This window comes from Oncorhynchus tshawytscha, linkage group LG26 (genome assembly GCF_018296145.1).
Source record: "Oncorhynchus tshawytscha isolate Ot180627B linkage group LG26, Otsh_v2.0, whole genome shotgun sequence".
In the NCBI taxonomy this organism is placed as follows: Eukaryota; Metazoa; Chordata; class Actinopteri; order Salmoniformes; family Salmonidae; genus Oncorhynchus; species Oncorhynchus tshawytscha.
Window position 1 is genome coordinate 39,877,189 of NC_056454.1, and position 22,088 is coordinate 39,899,276.

Here is a 22,088-nt window from a genome sequence, read left to right on the forward strand (position 1 = left end):
GACCGTTTTGAAAGGCTTCTACTCACTTATATATTCCTTGGAGATTCTTTAGGGAAATGTTGTGAATTGAGGAACATATCTCCTTATTCAGATATTTAAAGCTCTTTACCAATGGGATAGGCCCTCCCTCCCTCTCATCCATGAGTGAGTGAAAAGCCCTCCTCTACCCATCCCTCTCTCCTCTGTCCTGTCACTCCTATTGTTAAGTCTCCAATTATATTGGGTAACCCGCTGCTTTTCTGGGAGAGGATGTCTTACAAAGACAGAAATAAAGATAGAGAGATGGAATGAAAAGGAAAAGAAAGAGAGACGATGGATAGAAGTGCAAACATGCAACGGTTAGATCAATTCTCCTGTGTTTTCACTGACCCTGAGGTCAGTCATAACTGAGTGGTCATTCAAGTCTCAATCTCCACTTTGAATCTGCTCCAAACACATCCACCACGCTGACCCTCAACACAGGGGCCCTCAGGGGTCTGTGCTTAGCCCCCTCCTGTACTCCCTTTTCACCCACGACTGGGTGGCAGCACACGACTCCAACACCATCATTAAGTTTGCCGACAACGCGACGGTGGTAGGCCTGATCACCGGTAATGATGAGACAGCCTACAGTGAGGAGGTCAGAGACCTGGCAGTGTGGTGCCAGAACAACAACTTCTTCCTCAACGTCAGCAAGACAAAGGAGCTGATCGCGGACTACAGGAAACGGAGGGCCGAGCAATCAATCAATTACCCCAACATACCTCGTACCCCAGTACACTGAATCAGTACCAGTACTCCTTGTATATGGCCTGTATATAGACTTGTTATTGTTGTTTTATTGTGTTATTATTTTATTTAAATTGAAATGTTCATACTTTTTAAGGGCATTGTTGGGAAAGGGCTCGTTAGTCAGCGTTTCACAGTAAAGTCTACACTTCTTGTATTCGGCACATGTGACAAATACATTTTTTATTTGATTCAAAATCTCAACAAAGCAGACATTTTTCCCAGTAGTGGCAGACACACCCAAACAGCAGAGTCACAAAGACATAGGATCATTCAGTATAAAAGACATAGGATCATTCGGTATAAAAGACATAGGATCATTCGGTATAAAAGACATAGGATCATTCGGTATAAAAGACATAGGATCATTCAGTATAAAAAGACAGGATCATTCGGTATAAAAGACATAGGATCATTCAGTATAAAAGACATAGGATCATTCAGTATAAAAGACATAGGATCATTCGGTATAAAAGATGGGGATGTAATTTAATGCACCACATGAGAGACAGCTTGGTTGTCTGCGTGTTAACATTCATCTCAAGACATCTCAGCCCATAGGATCCCTAGGATCCAGTCATTATAGCCTGTCCCTGCCTCTCTACATTTCTACATCACAGTGTAGTTTAAGACTCTGCCAACATGGCTGTCTGTACCAGAGGTCTGATAGGCTGGTGTATAGGGAGGCACTCTTAATGATAGACACAGAGAATGTCATAGCTGCCAGCAAGGCTATGGAGTATTCGGCTGCATCACAAATAACACCCTATTCCCTCGAGCCTGTGAAGAGGTCATCTGTCATCTATACTGGAATAATATTCTCCTGCATGTGAAGAGGTCATCTGTTATCTATACTGGAATAATATTCTCCTGCATGTGAAGAGGTCATCTGTCATCTATACTGGAATAATATTCTCCTGCATGTGAAGAGGTCATCTGTCATCAATACTGGAATAATATTCTCCTGCATGTGAAGAGGTCATCGGTCATCAATACTGGAATAATATTCTCCTGACTGTGAAGAGGTAATCTGTCATCTATACTGGAATTTATTTTCTGGCCTGCCTCTGATGAGATGACACCACACACACACACACACACACACACACAAAGTATCGTCCCCACAGTGAAGCGAACCTATTTTGTGTATCTAGGTTCGCTACTTCCCCAATCAAAAGCCCTGGATTAGTTAGGTGCTCGCTGAACTAAAAGGACAGAGCTACAGCTCACAGGGCTACCGCTCACGGGGCTACCGCTCACGGGGCTACCGCTCACGGGGCTACCGCTCACAGGGCTACCGCTCACAGGGCTACCGCTCACGGGGCTACAGCTCACAGGGCTACCGCTCACAGGGGCTACCGCTCACAGGGCTACCGCTCACAGGGCTAGCGCTCACAGGGCTACAGCTCACAGGGCTACCGCTCACAGGGCTACCGCTCACAGGGCTAGCGCTCACAGGGCTACAGCTCACAGGGCTACCGCTCACAGGGCTGTCGCATCCAACTCCGAGGCTATGGCTGAGGACACGAACATGTACAAGAATTCCTGCTACAACCTCCACAGAGCCATAAAACAGGCAAACAGAACAAGGTGGAATTAAACCAGCTCCGACGCTCAACGCATGTGGCAGGTGCTACGGTACATTACAGACTGCAAAGAAAGCCCTAGTCGTGATCAACCCAATGATGCCTTTCTACCAGGCAAACTCAATGCTTTTTATGCTTCGATAAAAACAACAGAGCCCTGCCTTAGGGCCCCCGCTAATCCGGAGGACTGGGTGATCTCTCTCTCCGAGGTTTTTACACACATCACGGTCTCTGGAGTCTATTCAATCAAAATTAGGTTCTGGACTACAATTAAATTCCTCTCCTCTCCACCCTCCCTCCTCTCCTCCTCCTCCTCTCCTCTCCTCTCCTCCCCTCCCCTTCCCCTCCCACCTCTCTCCCTCCTCTCCTCATCCTCCCCTCTTCTCTCCTCCCCACCTCTCCCTCCTACTCTCCCCTCTCCTCTCCACCCCTACCTTCTTCTCTCCTCCCCACCTCTCCCTCCTACTCTCCTCTCCTCCTCTCTCCTCCACCCCTACCTTCTTCTCCACCCCTACCTCCTCCTCCCCACCTCTCCCTCCTACTCTCCTACCCTCTCCTCTCCACCCCTACCTTCTTCTCTCCTCCCCACCTCTCCCTCCAACTCTCCTCCCCACCTCTCCCTCCTACTCTCCTCTCCTCCCCTTCCCTCCCGTCTCCACCCCTACCTTCTTCTCTCTCTCCTCCCTACTCCTCCCGTCTTCTCTTCTCTCATCCTCACCTCCCGTCGTCCCCTCTTCTCTTCTCTCCTCCCCACCCCCCCTCCTCTCCTCATCTTCCCCTACCTTCTTCTCTCCTCCCCACCTCTCCATCCTACTCTCCTCCCCACCTCTCCCTCCTACTCTCGTCTCCTCCCCTTCCCTCCCCTCTCCACGCCTACCTTCTTCTCTCCTCCCCACCTCTCCCTCCTACTCTCCTCCCCTCCTCTCTCTCTCCTCTTCCCCTACCTTCTTCTCTCCTCCCCACCTCTCCATCCTACTCTCCTCCCCACCTCTCCCTCCTACTCTCGTCTCCTCCCTTCCCTCCCCTCTCCACGCCTACCTTCTTCTCTCCTCCCCACCTCTCTCCCCTCCTCTCCTCTCTCCTCCACCCCTACCTTCTTCTCTCCTCCCCACCTCTCCCTCCTACTCTCCTCTCCTCCCTCTCCTCTCCACCCCTACCTTCTTCTCTCTCTCCTCTCTCCTCCCGTCTTCTCTTCTCTCATCCTCACCTCCCGTCGTCCCCTCTTCTCTCCTCCCCCACCCCCTCCTCTCCTCTCCTCCCCTCTCCTCATCCTCCCATCTCCTCTCCTCATCCTCCCATCTCCTCTCCTCCCCTCTCCTCATCCTCCCCCTCTTCTCCACATCCTCTCCACTCCTCCCATCTCCTCCCCTCTCCTCTTCTCCCCTCCTCAATAAATCTAAATGTGTTATTAATAAATCATGGATTGTTTTACATGTCATCTGATGAATGAAACCAGCTATGACACATGCTTACTGCAGCTAAACTGTAGTCTTTTTTACACACACAAACGTACAGCACACACACTACTATTTTTCATAAATGCAGGCAATCTGCTACAAAGACTCCCTCCAGCCTGGTTCCATTCATGCATAATGTACACTCACGTGCAGGCAGGCACGCTCCGGGACACACAGAACACTGTGCCCCAGTCAGAATGGTACCATGGTGATGTAGTGTGCCATACTTCATTCAGCATAAATCAGACAGATAGAAGGCTTGAATGATTGTGTTTCTCATACACACCAATGAAGTCCATCATTTCTAATGTAGCCTATCATCTCTAAATCAATACAACAAGGTATGGGCTTAACCATATTTAGCATACAAACACATCAATGTCTCTCATCAATGTCCACCCACACTGACACACCCACACTCACACTCAGGGGTTAGTAGGATGTAAAAATGGGTTTGCAAAAATGGGGTCAACATTGAGCAACTTTATCTCCAAAAAGTCACTTCTTCCATGGGCAAACATGTATGGAAAGTTTGGGATGCTGTCAAAAAGTGATTGAAGTCATGTGGATTTACCCTAATACTGCATGGACTTGGTGGCAGGTAGCCCAGTGGTTGAGAGTGTTGGGCCAGTAACCGAAAGGTCGCTGGTTCGAATCCCCGAGCCGACTAGGTGAAAACTCTGTTGATGTGCCCTTGAACAAGGCACTTAACCCTAATTGCTCTGGATAAGATGGAAAAGGGGTCTTAGAAAATAAAGTCGTAAAAGGTATAAGAAGTACATCAAAACACAATACTGTTGAAGTAAACACCCATGCCAACTAATATCAGTAGTTACAATTTGTTTTGGAGAAATTGTTCACCTTCTGTAAGTTTAAGAAACATTGCCTTGTGCATTGTAATTCCTTACCAAAAACACACATACAGTATCTTTAAGATATTTTCTAATTTATTTTTTTGTTTGGCATACATTTTACAGAGAAAAACCTGAGCCAACGTGTAATTCCGCTACCGTGGCGTTGCCCTGGTACTTTTCCATTGTACAGCAGCTTTACAGACGGGTCGGTTTTTCTTTGGTCTGAAAAATCGCTTTATTTGTTCATGGTTGAAAACAGTTTGACTGTTTAATTAGACTGTAATTAGACTGATTTAAAGATCAATATCAGACTAATTGGATGTCGATATATAGGAACATGCAGTAGTAGAATACACTACATGACCAAAAGTATATGGACACCTGCATGTCGAACATCACAGCCCAAAATCATGGCCATTAATATGGAGTTGGTCCCCCCTTTGCTGCTATAACAGCCTCCACACTGCTGGGAAGGTTTTCTACTGGATGTTGGAACATTGCTGCTATAACAGCCTCCACTCTGCTGGGAAGGTTTTCTACTAGATGTTGGAACATTGCTGCTATAACAGCCTCCACTCTGCTGGGAAGGTTTTCTAATAGATGTTGGAACATTGCTGCTATAACAGCCTCCACTCTGCTGGCGAAGGTTTTCTACTTGATGATGTAACATTGCTGCTATAACAGCCTCCACTCTGCTGGGAAGGTTTTCTACTAGATGTTGGAACATTGCTGCTATAACAGCCTCCACTCTGCTGGGAAGGTTTTCTACTTGATGATGGAACATTGCTGCTATAACAGCCTCCACTCTGCTGGGAAGGTTTTCTACTAGATGTTGGAACATTGCTGCTATAACAGCCTCCACTCTGCTAGGAAGGTTTTCTACTAGATGTTGGAACATTGCTGCTATAACAGCCTCCACTCTGCTGGGAAGGTTTTCTACTAGATGTTGGAACATTGCTGCTATAACAGCCTCCACTCTGCTGGGAAGGTTTTCTACTAGATGATGGAACATTGCTGCAGGGACTTGCTTCCATTTGATGGGGTTGAGGGCAAGTTCTTCCACACCGGTGTCCACGTACTTCTGTGTATAGTGTATTTCATGCACAGTGCTTAAAGAATGTATTTATAGTTGAACATTGTTTTTAAGTATGCCTACCCATTGACTTATTCCATATTTTGTTGTGTAACAACATAAATAAAAAATTGATTAAATATTTTTTTTTGTCTCATCCATCTACACACAACACCCCATAAAGACAAAGTGAAAACATGTTTTTTGAAATGCAATTTTATTTTAAATGAAAGAGAAATATCTTATTCACATAAGTGGGGCGGCAGGGTAGCCTAGTGGTTCGAGCGGAAGGTTGCAAATCTGTCGTTCTGCCCCTGAACAGGCAGTTAACCCACTGTTCCTAGGCCGTCATTGAAAATAAGAATTTGTTCTTAACTGACATGCCTAGTTAAATAAAGGTCAAATAAAAATAAATAAGTATTCATACCACTGAGTCAATACATACAGTGCATTTGGAAAGTATTCAGACCCTAAAATGTATTAAATTGGCGTTTTTTTTGTACCCTTCTCCGGGTCTCTCTCTCTCTCTCTCTCTCTCTCAGAGAGAGAACGGAGAGAGGGAACGGAGAGAGAGAAAGAGAGAGCGGAGAGTGGAGAGAGAGAGCGGAGAGAGAGCGAGAGAGAGGAGAGAGAAAGAGAGACAGCGAGGAGAGAGAGGAGAGAGAGAGGAGAAAGAGAGTGAGTGTGGAGAGAGAGTGGAGAGAGGAGAGAGAGAGGAGAAAGAGAGTGAGTGTGGAGAGAGCAGAGAGAACACGAGAGAGAGCGGAGAGAGAGAGAGAGCGTAGAGAGAGAAAAATAACAGAAAAATGACTAATGTACTGTAAGGACCAGCAACGCCAAACAACGCCAAACAAGATAAGCCCAGTTTGTTCTCAAGCTATGCCAATATTTGTTATGGTTATAATTACGATCCAGTGAGTGATGTCCAAATGTAGAACAATGATTCCATATAATGCCCCATCTAGTCCATAAACGAACACAAACACACACACAAGCCCACTTAGCATGTACACACACACACACACAGTACACACTGTTCCAAGAGGAGCATTATCTGAGGGTAAAGAACTACCTCCGCTGGCAGCATCTCAAATAGCTTTGTTTACCTTCCCTCTCATCAAAGACTAGGGACGCTGATGGGAAGTGACAGTCCCCAGGCACAGTCTGACAGCTTTATTTAGTACCAACAGGACTTACTGTCACTACTGACAAGTCAGGAAATATAGGAGCCATCTTCAGTCCCTACTGACAAGTCAGGAAATATAGGAGTCATTTTCAGTCACTACTGACAAGTCAGGAAATATAGGAGCCATCTTCAGTCCCTACTGACAAGTCAGGAAATATAGGAGTCATCTTCAGTCCATACTGACAAGTCAGGAAATATAGGAGTCATTTTCAGTCACTACTGACAAGTCAGGAAATATAGGAGCCATCTTCAGTTTAAAAATAAAATAAAAAAATAACCTTTATTTTACTAGGCAAGTCAGTTAAGAACAAATTCTTATTTTCAATGACGGACTAGGAACAGTGGGTTAACTGCCTGTTCAGGGGCAGAACGACAGATTTGTACCTTGTCAGCTCGGGGATTCGAACTTGCAACCTTTCAATTACTAGTCCAACTCTCTAACCACTAGGCTACCCTGCCGCCTCATTTTCAGTTACTACTGACAAGACAGGAGCCATCTTCAGTAGAGGTCGACCGATTATAATTTTTCAATGCCGATACCAATATCGGATTTTGGAGGACCAAAAAAGCCGATACCGATTAATCGGCCAATTTTTTATTTATTTATTTGTAATAATGACAATTACAACAATACTGAATTAACACTTATTTTAACTTTCATATAATACATCAAAATCAATGTAGCCTCAAATAAATAATGAAACATGTTCAATTTGGTTTAAATAATGCAAAAACAAAGTGTTGGAGAAGAAAGTAAAAGTGCAATATGTGCCATGTAAGAAAGCTAAGGTTTAAGTTCCTTGCTCAGAACATGAGAACATATGAAAGCTGGTGGTTCCTTTTAACATGAGTCTTCAATTTCCCCAGGTAAGAAGTTTTAGGTTGTAGTTATTATAGGAATTATATAACTTTATATTTCATTAACCTTTGACTATTGGATGTTCTTATAGGCACTTTAGTATTGCCAGTGTAACAGTATAGCTTCCATCCCTCTCCTCGCTCCTACCTAGGCTCGAACCAGGAACACAACGACAACAGCCACCCTCGAAGCCGCGGCCCTTCCAGAGCAAGGGGAACAACTACTCCAAGTCTCAGAGTGAGTGAAGTCAACGATTGAAAAGCTATTAGCGCGCACCCCACTAACTAGCTAGCCATTTCACATCGGTTACACTAGCCTAATCTCGGGAGTTGATAGGCTTGAAGTCATAAACAGCAGAGCTGCTGGCAAAACGCAAGAAAGTGCTGTTTGAATGAATGTTTACGAGCCGCTCAGTCAGACTGCTCTATCAAATATCAAATCATAGACTTAATTATAACATAATAACACACAGAAATACAAGCCTTAGGTCATTAATATGGTCGAATCCGGAAACTATCATCTCGAAAAAAAAGACAAGAATTATTTCAGTGAAATACAGAACCGTTTCGTATTTTATCAAACTGGTGGAATCCATAAGTCTAAATTTTCATTGCACAACCTTCAATTATATGTCACAATTACGTAAAATTCTGGCAAATTAGGCGGCCCAAACTGTTGCATATACCCTGACTCTGCGTGCAATGAACGCAAGAGAAGTGACACAATTTCACCTGGTTAATATTGCCTGCTAACCTGGATTTCCTTTAGCTAAATATGCAAGTTTAAAAATATATACTTCTGTGTATTGATTTTAAGAAAGGCATTGATGTTTATGGTTAGATACACATTGGAGCAACGATACGCACCGCATCGATTATATGCAACGCGGGACATGCTTGATAAACTAGTAATATCATCAACCATGTGTAGTTAACTAGTGATTATGATTGACTGATTGTTTTTTATAAGATACGTTTAATGCTAGCTAGCAACTTACCTTGGCTTACTGCATTTGCGTAACAGGCAGTCTCCTCGTGGAGTGCAATGTAATCAGGTGGTTAGAGCGTTGAATCCCTCGAGCTGACAAGGTAAACATCTGTCGTTCTGCCCCTGAACGAACCCACCGTTCCTAGGCCGTCATTGTAAATAAGAATGTGTTCATAACTGACTTGCCTAGTTAAATAAAGATTAAATAAAGGTGTACAAAAATTTATCAAAGAAAAAAGAAAAGAAAATTGGCCAAATCGGTGTCCAAAAATACCGATTTCCGATTGTTATGAAAACTTGAAATCGGCCATCCCAATTAATCGGTCGACCTCTAATCTTAAGTTACTACAGACAAGTCAGGACAGACAGGAGCCATCTTCAGTCAATACCGACAAGACAGGACAGATAGGAGCCATCTTCAGTCACTACCGACAAGACAGGAAAGATAGGAGCCGTCTTCAGTCACTAATGACAAGACAGGACAGATAGGAGCCATTTTCAGTCACTACCGACAAGACAGGAGCCATCTTCAGTCACTACTGACAAGACAGGAAAGATAGGAGCCATCTTCAGTCACTACTGACAAGACAGGAAAGATAGGAGCCATCTTCAGTCACTACTGACAAGACAGGAGCCATCTTCAGTCACTACCGACAAGACAGGAGCCATCTTCAGTCACTACTGACAAGACAGGAGCCATCTTCAGTCACTACTGACAAGACAGGAGCCATCTTCAGTCACTACCGACAAGTCAGGAAAGATAGGAGCCATCTTCAGCCACTACCGACAGGACAGGACAGGATGAAGACAGGACGGGACACTCCATGTTTGGCTCACCACTCAAGTCACTCAATGAGAGTCCAACTGTAGTCAGTGGATGAAAGCCAGACCTTTACATCTAAATGCTTACTTTAAAATCCCAATATTACCTGTTCAGGTTCAGCTAAAGGTTGAGGGCTCAGGAGGTAAAGGAGGTAAGGGAGACAAAGTAGTGGTGGAGACATGGTGCAGGCTATGGATCAACAGATCGATAATAACCACATCTGTAAATGATTGGACTGTGAGATAAATGATAGCATTTTATCAGCACTAGCAGGTAGATCAGGACGATGGATCATGATACTGGTTCCAGTCAGGATCTTGTTTTGTATTTTTACCTGTCTCTCTCGCAACTCTCATTCTCTGTCTCACCAATCGCTTTCACTTGCCACTGTCTTTCTCGCTCTCTCCTTCCTCCTCTTGTTCTCTCCCTCTCTGTCTCACCAATCGCTTTCACTTGCCACTGTCTTTCTCGCTCTCTCTTTCTCTCCCTCTCTTTCCTCCTCCTCTCGTTCCTTCTTCACATTTAGATGTCTATGACAGCCTGTCTTGTCTTCACCCGGAGGCCTTCAGAAGGCCTGTCTTTTCTTGTCTCTTCCAGAGGGATGGTAGCCAGGGTACAGGAGAGGAGCCTGCCCCAGGGGGCTGCAGAGCCTCATGGATCTCAATCTGTTGCTCAGTCTGTCATGCAGCCCTGCGTACCCCAATTATTAATCCAGGGGAGATACAGGGGAGATACAGGGCTGTGCTCGCCCTCTCCCTTCTCATACTCCACTGCTCCCTTCAGAAGTTTGCCTAATGGCACCGTATTTCATATATAGCGCACTAGGGCTCTGGTCAAAAGTAGTGCACTATGAAGTGAATAGGGTGCCATTTGGGATATAGACACAGTTTGAGTGTGTTTTGAGATGAACTAATTACCATCTGGATGCAGGCCAGGCTATCCTCCGGGCATCTGGAGACCACAGCTCATCTATTTGAAGGGGATTTGTTTCTGATGTTGGTCCTCCTTAAAGGCTCTCGAGCTATTTGCCTTTATTTTCAATTTTCTCTATGAAGCCATCATCAATGGCAGGTCCTTTTAGTGACAGGTCCTTTCCTTCCCAGTGGACCTGCGAGGCTGATAGAGTATCTCTTTCTTTCTTCCTTTCTCTCTATCCTCATTCTCTCTGTCCCCGCTCTCTTTCTGTCCCTCTTTTTCTGTCTCTCACTCCTTCCCCACCCTTAGCCCGTGCTCCATGTTGCTACGTTACGGTCTCTCTCTCCACTCCACTAATGTGCCCCTGTCCGTTTTGCTTTGTCACCTTCATCTACTTCTGTGGCACAGGCTGGGAGGCTCTGGGTCATTTTGTCTCATTCTGTCCCATCATTTATTCATTCTCGTCTTGAACGCACCCTGACATCCTCTTTAATGACTTCATCTTGTGTCTATTTCGATATTAAAGCCCATGTCGCTGAAGAACAGTAGAAGCTCTCTCTCTCTATCTCCCCAAGGTTGAATTGAGACACGGGGAGCTAAAATATGTCAAAGAAATTGCTCAAATCAAATAATCCCCAGGGGAGATTGATATTTTAACACCTGTGCTCTGCCTCTTTTTAAAAGGCAGTAGGTGCTGGAACTAAACTTAGGCCTTTATAAGACCTTTTGATTGGTAGAGGTGAGCCACTCACATGACCTTTTGATTGGTAGAGGTGAGCCACTCACATGACCTGTCTGCTTCCCATGACAAAATAGTCCTTCCCTCCTGGTATTTCTCTCAGCAGCGTCTTAAAGTTCAGTTCTATAAGGGGACTGGTGTGGGATTGAGCTGATCGAAGGAAGACTGTCATTATCAGCATGGCATCGCAGCTTTTTTTTTTTTTGTACAGGGCCACTTTCTCCTCCATGGACTGACTCTCCACCTTCACAACCCCGGGAACTTTAACTCTCAACTACAATCACCTCTGTTTGACAGCCTAGGCCTACCGATATCAGCTGGTTTAGGTCCTCATTTTTAATCGGCTGGCACTATGATATACACATCTGGGTCAAACTGTTGTTTAGGCATCGCCTATTCTCCCAGATTCTAGGGATTCTACACAGGTCTCCAGATGTACAACTTCAAAGGCTATGTGGTCTTGGAGCTGCTTGTTGAGTCAGTAAAGCTGTAGGATGGTCCTGGATGGCTTTCTCCAAAGATGCATGTAAGCTGTCAACTTCGCTATTAAATAATAAATTCTTGATATATTATGAATAATAATTGGCTGTATGGATTCACTTACTTTTTTGTCAACAATGTGGTCAAAGATGCAGAGCATGGGGCCATCGAGCAGATATATTATATCTATTTTTAAATAATGCCCAGCTCACAAGGCCCCCTTTCTGTTAAGTCCACCACTGAGTATGGCCATATCCAAAATAGGTCATCAACAGGAGAGGGCATTATTCACTACAACATCACTCTCACTTTAAGCCCATTAGGCTTTAGACGGCTAGTGTCATTACTTTAAAAACCAAACCGTTTTTACAGAGCTTTTGAATAACCGTTCATCTTAGTGTTTGATATTCACTTTCAATTCAGTGGTGAGACCATTAATACTGATTGGCTAAAACAAGGTTTAAGAGATGGCAGTGTACAGTAGAGTACAGTACAGTACTCTGCCCAATTACTGGTGTGGTGACTCAGAATGCAGAACTACTCCCATATGTGAAGGTAAATGTAGACGTTCTGCTAGAGGCAGTACTGTAACAACACTAAAAATCTGTCCAAAATGACATCCTATTCCCTATATAGTGCACAACTTTCTTTCTTTCCCCCTTGTTAGTATCCAATTGTTAGTAGTTACTGTCTTGTCTCATCACTACAACTCCCATACGGGCTCGGGAGAGACGAAGGCTGAGAGCCATTTGTCCTCCGAAACACAACCCAACCAAGCCGCACGGCTTCTTAACACAGCGTGCATCCAACCCGGAAGCCAGCCGCACCAATGTGTCGGAGGAAACACCGTGGCGACCTGGTTAGCGTGCACTGCGCCTGTCTCGCCACAGGAGTCGCTAGTGCACGATGAGACAAGGATATCCCTACCAGCCAAACCCTCCCTAAACCCTTGTGCATCGCCCCATGGACCCCCCGGTCGCGGCCGGCTGCGACAGAGCCTGGGCTCGAAGCCAGAGTCTCTGGTGGCATAGCTAGCACTGCGATGCAGTGCCCTAGACCACTGCGCCACCCGGGAGGCCCTATAGTGCACTACTTTTGACCAGTGCCCATAGGGGAAAAGGGGATTTGGGATGTAGTCTAAAGCTCTTACTAAACAACCCACTCTGTGCGCACCCTTTTTGGACTGCAGTGATGTTAATAGTCGTAAGACATAAAAACATATTTCATTTCAATTCATTTACTGGGAGAGGGGACGACTCTCCACATAGATTATCCACTTTTATAATCAGACTGTCTCCAATTAAAAATGGTATGAGGAGACTCTTAAACTGAAATAATGAACTGAGCTTTCTATAAACCCAGGGTGTGTCCTGAATGGCACACTATTCCCTTGTTATCCCCATAGAGCTGTGGTCCAAAAAAAGTGCACTATGTAGAGAATAGGGTACCGTTTGGAATGCAACCCCAGTCATTTTGACATTATAAATGTGCAAGAGCAATGCTAATTGATGGGCTAATTAATTCTGGTCTCAAATCACAGTCTGAGTGAAAAATGCATTTAGACTTTGTCTCCCAGTGACATGAAACAATCCTCCATGTACTTCAGCAGGTTCGCCCCTCCATCACTACTCCCATCCTCTCTCCTTCCATCCATCACTACTCCCATCCTCTCTCCCTCCATCACTACTCCCATCCTCTCTCCTTCCATCCTCTCCCTCCATCACTACTCCCATCCCCTCTCCCTCCATCACTACTCCCATCCTCTCTCCCTCCATCACTACTCCCATCCTCTCTCCTTCCATCCTCTCTCCATCCATCACTACTCCCATCCTCTCTCCCTCCATCACTACTCCCATCCTCTCTCCCTCCATCACTACTCCCATCCTCTCTCCCTCCATCACTACTCCCATCCTCTCTCCCTCCATCACTACTCCCATCCTCTCTCCCTCCATCACTACTCCCATCCTCTCTCCCTCCATCACTACTCCCATCCTCTCTCCCTCCATCACTACTCCCATCCTCTCTCCCTCCATCACTACTCCCATCCTCTCTCCCTCCATCACTACTCCCATCCTCTCTCCTTCCATCCTCCTCCATCCATCACTACTCCCATCACTACTCCCATCCTCTCTCCCTCCATCACTACTCCCATCCTCTCTCCCTCCATCACTACTCCCATCCTCTCTCCCTCCATCACTACTCCCATCCTCTCTCCCTCCATCACTACTCCCATCCTCTCTCCCTCCATCACTACTCCCATCCTCTCTCCCTCCATCACTACTCCCATCCTCTCTCCTTCCATCCTCTCTCCATCCATCACTACTCCCATCACTACTCCCATCCTCTCTCCCTCCATCACTACTCCCATCCTCTCCCCTTCCATCCTCTCTCCCTCCATCACTACTCCTATCCCTCTCCCTCCATCACTACTCCCATCCTCTCTCCCTCCATCACTACTCCCATCCTCTCTCCTTCCATCCTCTCCCTCCATCACTACTCCCATCCTCTCTCCCTCCATCACTACTCCCATCCTCTCTCCTTCCATCCTCTCCCTCCATCACTACTCCCATCCTCTCTCCTTCCATCACTACTCCCATCCTCTCTCCCTCCATCACTACTCCCATCCTCTCTCCCTCCATCACTACTCCCATCCTCTCTCCCTCCATCACTACTCCCATCCTCTCTCTCCCTCCATCACTACTCCCATCCTCTCTCCCTCCATCACTACTCCCATCCTCTCTCCCTCCATCACTACTCCCATCCTCTCTCCCTCCATCACTACTCCCATCCTCTCTCCCTTCATCACTACTCCCATCCTCTCTCCCTCCATCCTCTCTCCCTCCATCACTACTCCCATCCTCCCTCCCTCCATCCTCTCCCTGGATCACTACTCCCATCCTCTCTTCCTCCATCACTACTCCCATCCTCTCTCCCTCCATCACTACTCCCATCCTCTCTCCCTCCATCACTACTCCAATCCTCTCTCCCTCCATCAATACTCCCATCCTCACTCCCTCCATCCTCTCCCTCCATCACTACTCCCATCCTCTGTCCCTCCATCACTACTCCCATCCTCTCTCCCTCCATCACTACTCCCATCCTCTCTCCCTCCATCACTACTCCCATCCTCTCCCTCCATCACTACTCCCATCCTCTCCCCTTCCATCCTCTCTCCCTCCATCACTACTCCTATCCTCTCTCCCTCCATCACTACTCCCATCCTCCCTCCCTCCATCCTCTCCCTGCATCACTACTCCCATCCTCTCTTCCTCCATCACTACTCTCATCCTCTTCCCTCCATCACTACTCCCATCCTCTCCATCACTACTCCCATCCTCTCCCTCCATCCTCTTCCCTCCATCACTACTCCCATCCTCTCTCCCTCCATCCTCTTCCCTCCATCACTACTCCCATCCTCTCTCCCTCCATCCTCTTCCCCCCATCACTACTCCCATCCTCCCTCCCTCCATCCTCTTCCCTCCATCACTACTCCCATCCTCCCTCCCTCCATCCTCCATTACTACTCCCATCCTCTCTCCCTCCATCCTCTTCCCTCCATCACTACTCCCATCCTCTCTCTCTCCATCCTCTTCCCTCCATCACTACTCCCATCGTCTCTCCCTCCATCCTCTTCCCTCCATCACTACTCCCACCCTCCCTCCCTCCATCCATCACTACTCCCATCCTCTTTCCCTCCATCACTACTTCCATCCTCCCTCCATCCTCTTCCCTCCATCACTACTCCCATCCTCCCTCCCTCCATCCTTCCTTGTCCCTCCATCACTACTCCCATCCTCCCTCCCTCCATCCTCTTCCCTCCATCATTCCTTCTATCCTCCCTCCCTCCATCATTCCTTATCCCTCCATGATTACTTCCATTCTCCCTCTCTCCATCTTCTGATACTGTACTGTCCATCTTCTGTAATGTTTCACACCCAAGCCTCCCCCTCCTTGCCCATTCATCTAGAGACTACTATTTGTTTCTACACAAAATACATGCACAGATAATAACAGTCTTCTTGTCAAGCATATAATCCTCCAGACAACATGTGTAATTGTGCATCTTTCCTGTCAAGAGTGCAGTACATACACTACAGCAAGTTTCAAACCAGTGGCTACACTAAACTACACTAAACCACCACCAGTGCCCATTCTCAATCTTTATCCCCCCCAGAGTGCACGATGACTATTGTCTAAGACAACCCTAGGAAAGACACCTGGCTGTGACGACCATGCTCCGTTGCTAAGCTGCTTTCATCGCCTCACAATGGACCAGTTCAGCAGAGCAGGTGATGAACACCTAAAGCCTGGAGTTGTGAGCTATACAGAAAACAGTCATTGGGAATGGGTGGTGGGACTGGAGGAGAGGGAGGTGAGAGGTGGATAAGTTGTAGGAAGGAAGATGAGGGGAAAGGAAATGGGACTGGATGCAGGTGAGAAAGAGAGGAGAGAGGGAGAGAGGGGCGAGAGAGGTGGAGAAGAGAGAGAGAGGTGGAGAAGAGAGAGAGAGGTGGAGAAGAGAGAGAGCGGAGAGAGAGGAGAGAGGGGTGGAGAGGAGAGAGAGCGGAGAGAGGGGTGGAGAGGAGAGAGAGCGGAGAAGAGAGAGCGGAGAGAGAGGCGAGAGGGGTGGAGAAGAGAGAGCGGAGAGAGGGGTGGAGAAGAGAGAGCGGAGAGAGGGGTGGAGAGAGAGGCGAGAGGGGTGGAGAAGAGAGAGCGGAGAGAGGGGTGGAGAAGAGAGAGCGGAGAGAGGGGTGGAGAAGAGAGAGCGGAGAGAGGGGTGGAGAAGAGAGAGCGGAGAGAGGGGTGGAGAGAGAGAGCGGAGAGAGGGGTGGAGAGAGAGAGAGGGGTGGAGAGAGAGAGAGAGGGGTGGAGAAGAGAGAGCGGAGAGAGGGGTGGAGAAGAGAGAGCGGAGAGAGGGGTGGAGAAGAGAGAGCGGAGAGAGGGGTGGAGAAGAGAGGCGAGAGGGGTGGAGAAGAGAGAGCGGAGAGAGAGGCGAGAGGGGTGGAGAAGAGAGAGAGCGGAGAGGGGGTGGAGAGGAGAGAGAGAGAGGAGAGAGAGCGCATCTGGTCTGGTCTGTCCCACAGAGGTCTACCTGTTGAACAGACTTACCCTAACTTAATTATCACAGACCAGGATGGCATATGAAAATGGCTGAATAACTCATTTAAAGCCTGAGTGCTGCATTTCTGATTAAGGGGGTTGAGAGGTAATATAGTGGGTATTGATATGTGTGAAGCAAATTAGATTAAAATGAGTCTAGACAGCCAATTCTTTCTCTGACTCTAATCAACATAGGATTTGCAAGTAATGGTCATGTTGGTGGTGATGGTGGTAGTAGTGATGGTGGTAGTAGTGGTGGTAGTGTTGGTAGTAGTGATGGTGGTAGTAGTGGTGGTGGTAGTAGTGATGGTAGTGTTGGTAGTAGTGACGGTGGTAGTAGTGGTGGTAGTAGTAGTGACGGTGGTAGTAGTGGTGGTAGTAGTAGTAATGGTGGTAGTAGTGATGGTGGTAGTAGTGATGGTGGTAGTAGTGGTGGTGGTGGTAGAGACGTGGATGGGGGTGTGAAAGTGGGTGATGTGTAACCACACCATGAAATGCAGACAGAGGCTCTGAAGCTTGGCCTGCTGTTGTATACCAGAGAGTGGTGGTAAACTGCATCATACCGAGGGAAGAAAGAAGGTCGCTCTCAGCCAACATAGGAAAAGTAATAACATGCGTCACACCGAGAGGGGTCCTAAAAATAACAGCATCATGTTTCCAGAAGTATGATTCAGGTTGATGGTGTGATGTGTAACTAGACATGGGGTGGCAGTGGTCATTAGGCCACACAGCATCTCCTTCAGTGTTACGATGGGTTAACCTTCGTTGTTTGAACCTGGGTCTTCTGTGCCCTGTGCACCACTAGACTGTGTTACCCTGCTGAGCTAAAGCCTAGACATCGCACTCTGGAAGCCAATGCAAGTCTTCAGATCTTAGGGAAGTCTTTTTTTCTCTCTCTCTCTCTCTCTTCTCTCTCTCTCTCTCTCAGAAAGAACCTACACACTTGTTGAATCAGAGTTGTGTCTACGTCATTTCCATGAAACGAATAGATGTTGAATTGACACCTGTGCCCAGTGGGAAATGAGTTTCTCTGTATTTCTTTGTCAGACTTTTTATAAAACACAAAGCTTTGCGTGTTTGTTTGTTGCAGGCAATAGCAAGATGCAGGAACAAAATGGCTTTATATTTAGCTCCACGGCGGCGTTGTTGAAACGCTCTGGTTCACACTCGGCAGATCCCTGTCCCTTGTCTGACAACACCGAGAGGTCGCAATGAATCCTTGACATCCATGGGAGTTAATTACAATGACTTCTCTTAGATTGCTGGAGGTGGGTAATTAGTGTTTGAACAGCAAACGAATGCTGCAAATAGATACATGTAAAAAAGGCCTGTGTTTTTGTAGCTCTCAGAGGAGAAATTGACTGGATCTCTTTTGTATGAGCAGAGTTCATTTGGATGCAGGATAGTTGGAAAGAACGTGTGTGGATGGCTCTGTGAAAGAACGTGTGTGGATGGCTCTGTGAAAGAACGTGTGTGGATGGCTCTGTGAAAGAACGTGTGTGGATGGCTCTGTGAAAGAACGTGTGTGGATGGCTCTGTGAAAGAACGTGTGTGGATGGCTCTGTGAAAGAACGTGTGTGGATGGCTCTGTGAAAGAACGTGTGTGGATGGATCTCTGTTGGATGAGCCAGCGTCTGTTAATCTGGATATATAGGCGTTGGAAGTTGAAGGGGCTTATTGCGTTCTGGCTGGTGGGTGGATACTTGAGTCACTTGGTTGGGTTGGACTACAGTCAAACTGTTGAAGCAGCTCTAGCACTGAGGACTAGAGGGTGCCTGCTTGCCTGCTCTCATGAAAGACCAAGGACTGTTTTTGCTCTTTAATTTAGTTTAGTTTTTCAAAGGAGAGCGGTCTTGGAGTAATACACAATGCACTCATGCCTATGACAGAGAAAATAATATAAATAATTACAGACAATTAGTAGGCTAATATGCATGGGTGAGCAGAGGAAATGTCAAGAAATCCATTGATTGACAGGTAAAGCACACACACACACACACCAACATTCAATAATAACAGGTTATCCCTACTGTCTATATCTATGCATGATTGTGTTCCATACCATTTCCTTTGTAAAGCTGTAACTAAATCAAACACTAACTGCTGAAGAGACACATTAAGGTTTTCAACTAAATGAAACAACCTCATGACAGGATTAGTTATAGCCTAGCAACATTAAATGCAGAAGGCTTTCACTTCTCTTCAAGAAGATTGAATGGTTACGGGTCTGAATAAATAACAGCTATATCCTACCGCCATCGTGCGTTTACTCTTCTTTCAAACAACCCCTGAGTTCTATTGGCTGCAGTATTTAACATTCAGCAAACAAGAGCTTGCGGCCCCCTTTGAATAGTCTATTGGTATAAGAAATGCAAAAGATATCAAATCATTTCCAGCAAGCTATTCTAGAAAAGCAGAACTTAATATTTGGTACAGAAACCTTTGTTTGCAATTACAGAGATCATACGTTTCCTGTAGTTCTTGACCAGGTTTGCATACACTGCAGCAGGGATTTGGCCCACTCCTCCATACAGACCTTCTCCAGATCCTTCAGGTTTTGGGGCTGTCGCTAGGCAATACGGACTTTCAGCTCCCTCCAAAGATTTTCTATTGGGTTCAGGTCTGGAGACTGGCTAGGCCACTCCACGACCTTGAGATGCATCTTACGGAGCCACTCCTTAGTTGCCCTGGCTGTGTGTTTCGGGTCGTTGTCATGCTGGAAGACCCAGCTACGACCCATCTTCAATGCTCTTACTGAGGGAAGGAGGTTGTTGGCCAAGATCTCGCGATACATGGCCACATCCATCCTCCACTCAATACGGTGCAATCGTCCGGTCCCCTTTGCAGAAAAGCATCCGCCAAAGAATGATGTTTCCACCTCAATGCTTCACGGTTGGGATGGTGTTCTTGGGGTTGTACTCATCCTTCTTCTTCCTCCAAACACGGCAAGTGGAGTTTAGACCAAAAAGCTATATTTTTGTCTCATCAGACCACACGACCTTTTCCCATTCCTCCTCTGGATCATCCAGATGGTCATTGGCAAACTTCAGACGGCCTGGACATGCGCTGGCTTGAGCAGGGGACCTTGCGTGCGCTGCAGGATTTTAATCCATGACGGCGTAGTGTGTTACTAATGGTTTTCTTTGAGACTGTGGTCCCAGCTCTCTTCAAGTCATTGACCAGGTCCTGCTGTGTAATTTACGAATGTTCAACACCCTTTGAATATGGCCAGTGTCCGTAAACTTCGTCAAAAACTAATTAAATTGTTGCCTACAGCACAGTTACAGTAACCAACGCTCTGGATAACATGAAAACAGCCTAACCAGCTCTGCTAGGGTGAGTAAATTGGTCAGAGTGAGGTGTTCTCTCATTTGTGTCTGAAAGTAGCTAGCCAACGTTAGCCAGTTAGCTTGGGTGCTTGACTGCAGTTGACCGCTCTGATCCACCCTACTTCAGTGTGCACTCTGAACGCTCCGAGAGCGAAACTTATGAACAGACAATCTGACAACGCTCTAGATTTCCGAACGGAACGCCCAGAGGGCACTCTGGCACTACGGATTGAATTTACGAACACACTCAAAATAATTAAATGTTTAGCTAGTCATTTGTTATGCTAACAAGCTAACAAGAGGTTGCATAGGAACAGCATCAAATTCCGGGTAGACAGGCGAAGCTCTAGTACACTCAACTGAAACGATATGGTTTGTTTACAGTACACTAAAATGAACTAATAGTATACAGTATGTAGTATCTACTCATTAAGTATGTTAGTATGGGTATTTGAACACAGCTGGGCTGTCTGTTCCCACCCTGAGTGTTGATGATTCATGCAAAGGCGTTAGAGAAGACAGATTTAGACATGTAATTTAACTGCTTCATTTCACGCTGTTCATATAAATGATTTGTTATTATTTACCGGTTTCAAAGCAGTTATTTATCCCGGGAAAAGGGAGTGGTTTCGGGCGGTAAATCCCAGTAAATCTAGGTAACCAGGCTCCCACCATGCAACCCTAATCACAATGGATCAAAACGCAGAGACAAGACACACAAGGCTCAAGCAGCCCTGCTTGGAACTCGACCGCCCACTTCCCCAGCACTTGTCCTAAAACCTTTTTTAACTCGCTGTGTTTACTGCTTTACTGAAATAGGAATATGCAGCTATAAAAGAACATCAACAATTATATTCTGATCAAATCATATATCATGGTTGGAGATAGCCCTTGACCATGACTCTCAGTTTCATTACTTTTCATTCCACATAAGAGTCACTGAAAAAAGGCATATTTTTTGTTAAGTTTGGTTAAGAGCCCTGCCACTTGGTCTGAGCATGAACACGCATTGCTGTGGTTTTGAAACCATTGCCTGTGGTTTTGGAAGCATAAGGACCTTATCTTTCATATCAGCGAGATATATATATATTTTTTTAACAAAAGGTTAAATTGATACACACCTTTATAGGGTTGGCGTTAGTGTTCCCACATGGCCATATTTCCATGTTACAGCGCTTGTTTAAGGAAGACAGATGGAAGACATGCATGGCCACCTGTGCTGATTAGCTATCTAGCATGCTCCGAACGCCTGTGTGTGTATTGGTGTAACTGAGGAGGAAGTATAGGACAACAACTGGAGGCACACAGAGCTTGTGGATCTGTGCAAAACTGCAGGTTTCTCCAAGACATTGAGTGCATTTATTTTATTTTTCAAGCTGATATAAAAGATAAGGGGCATTTCAGTATATGATTTGAAAACCGGTTTGAAAGCGATGATTGTTGACGTTTCTAAACGTTAAAACACAGCGTTGGAATTGTAGTTCACGTGGCGCCATCAGTGAGCGAATGTAAGCGCTGTAAACCCTACATATGGAGAAGGGTTTTCGAGAGCTAGGTTGGAGACAGCTGAGGTGAATGGTGATAGATGGACATTATCTGCCAGTGCATTATTAAACAATGGACCACAGTATTGCAGTTAAACATAGCAGGTGCGCTAAATCACACCGAAACTTAAGAATCAAGCCAGGTCTATCCGCGTGCACTATTGTAAGCTTGGAATGCGGGATGTGTTGTCTAAAGCAGTCATATCCCGATGTAGCAAGAACTGCATTTTGCTGTGTTATCATGCACCCCATAGGCTACAATAGTAGCCAGAGAGAGCGTTATAATAAGATGTGTTTATTATAGGCTACATAGACCCCACAAAGCGTGCGGAGCTCAGTTGTGCGCCTGACAGAAACCACTGAAAAAAGAAAGCACACAAACTATATGC

The 22,088-nt window shown here is 46.1% G+C and overlaps 1 protein-coding gene across 1 annotated transcript in view; it reads right to left on the reverse strand.

Annotated features, from left to right (window-relative positions):
* Positions 1-22,088, reverse strand: part of LOC112235322 (potassium voltage-gated channel subfamily H member 3) — a 217,291-nt gene that overhangs the window by 194,367 nt on the left and 836 nt on the right. The window lies entirely within an intron of this gene.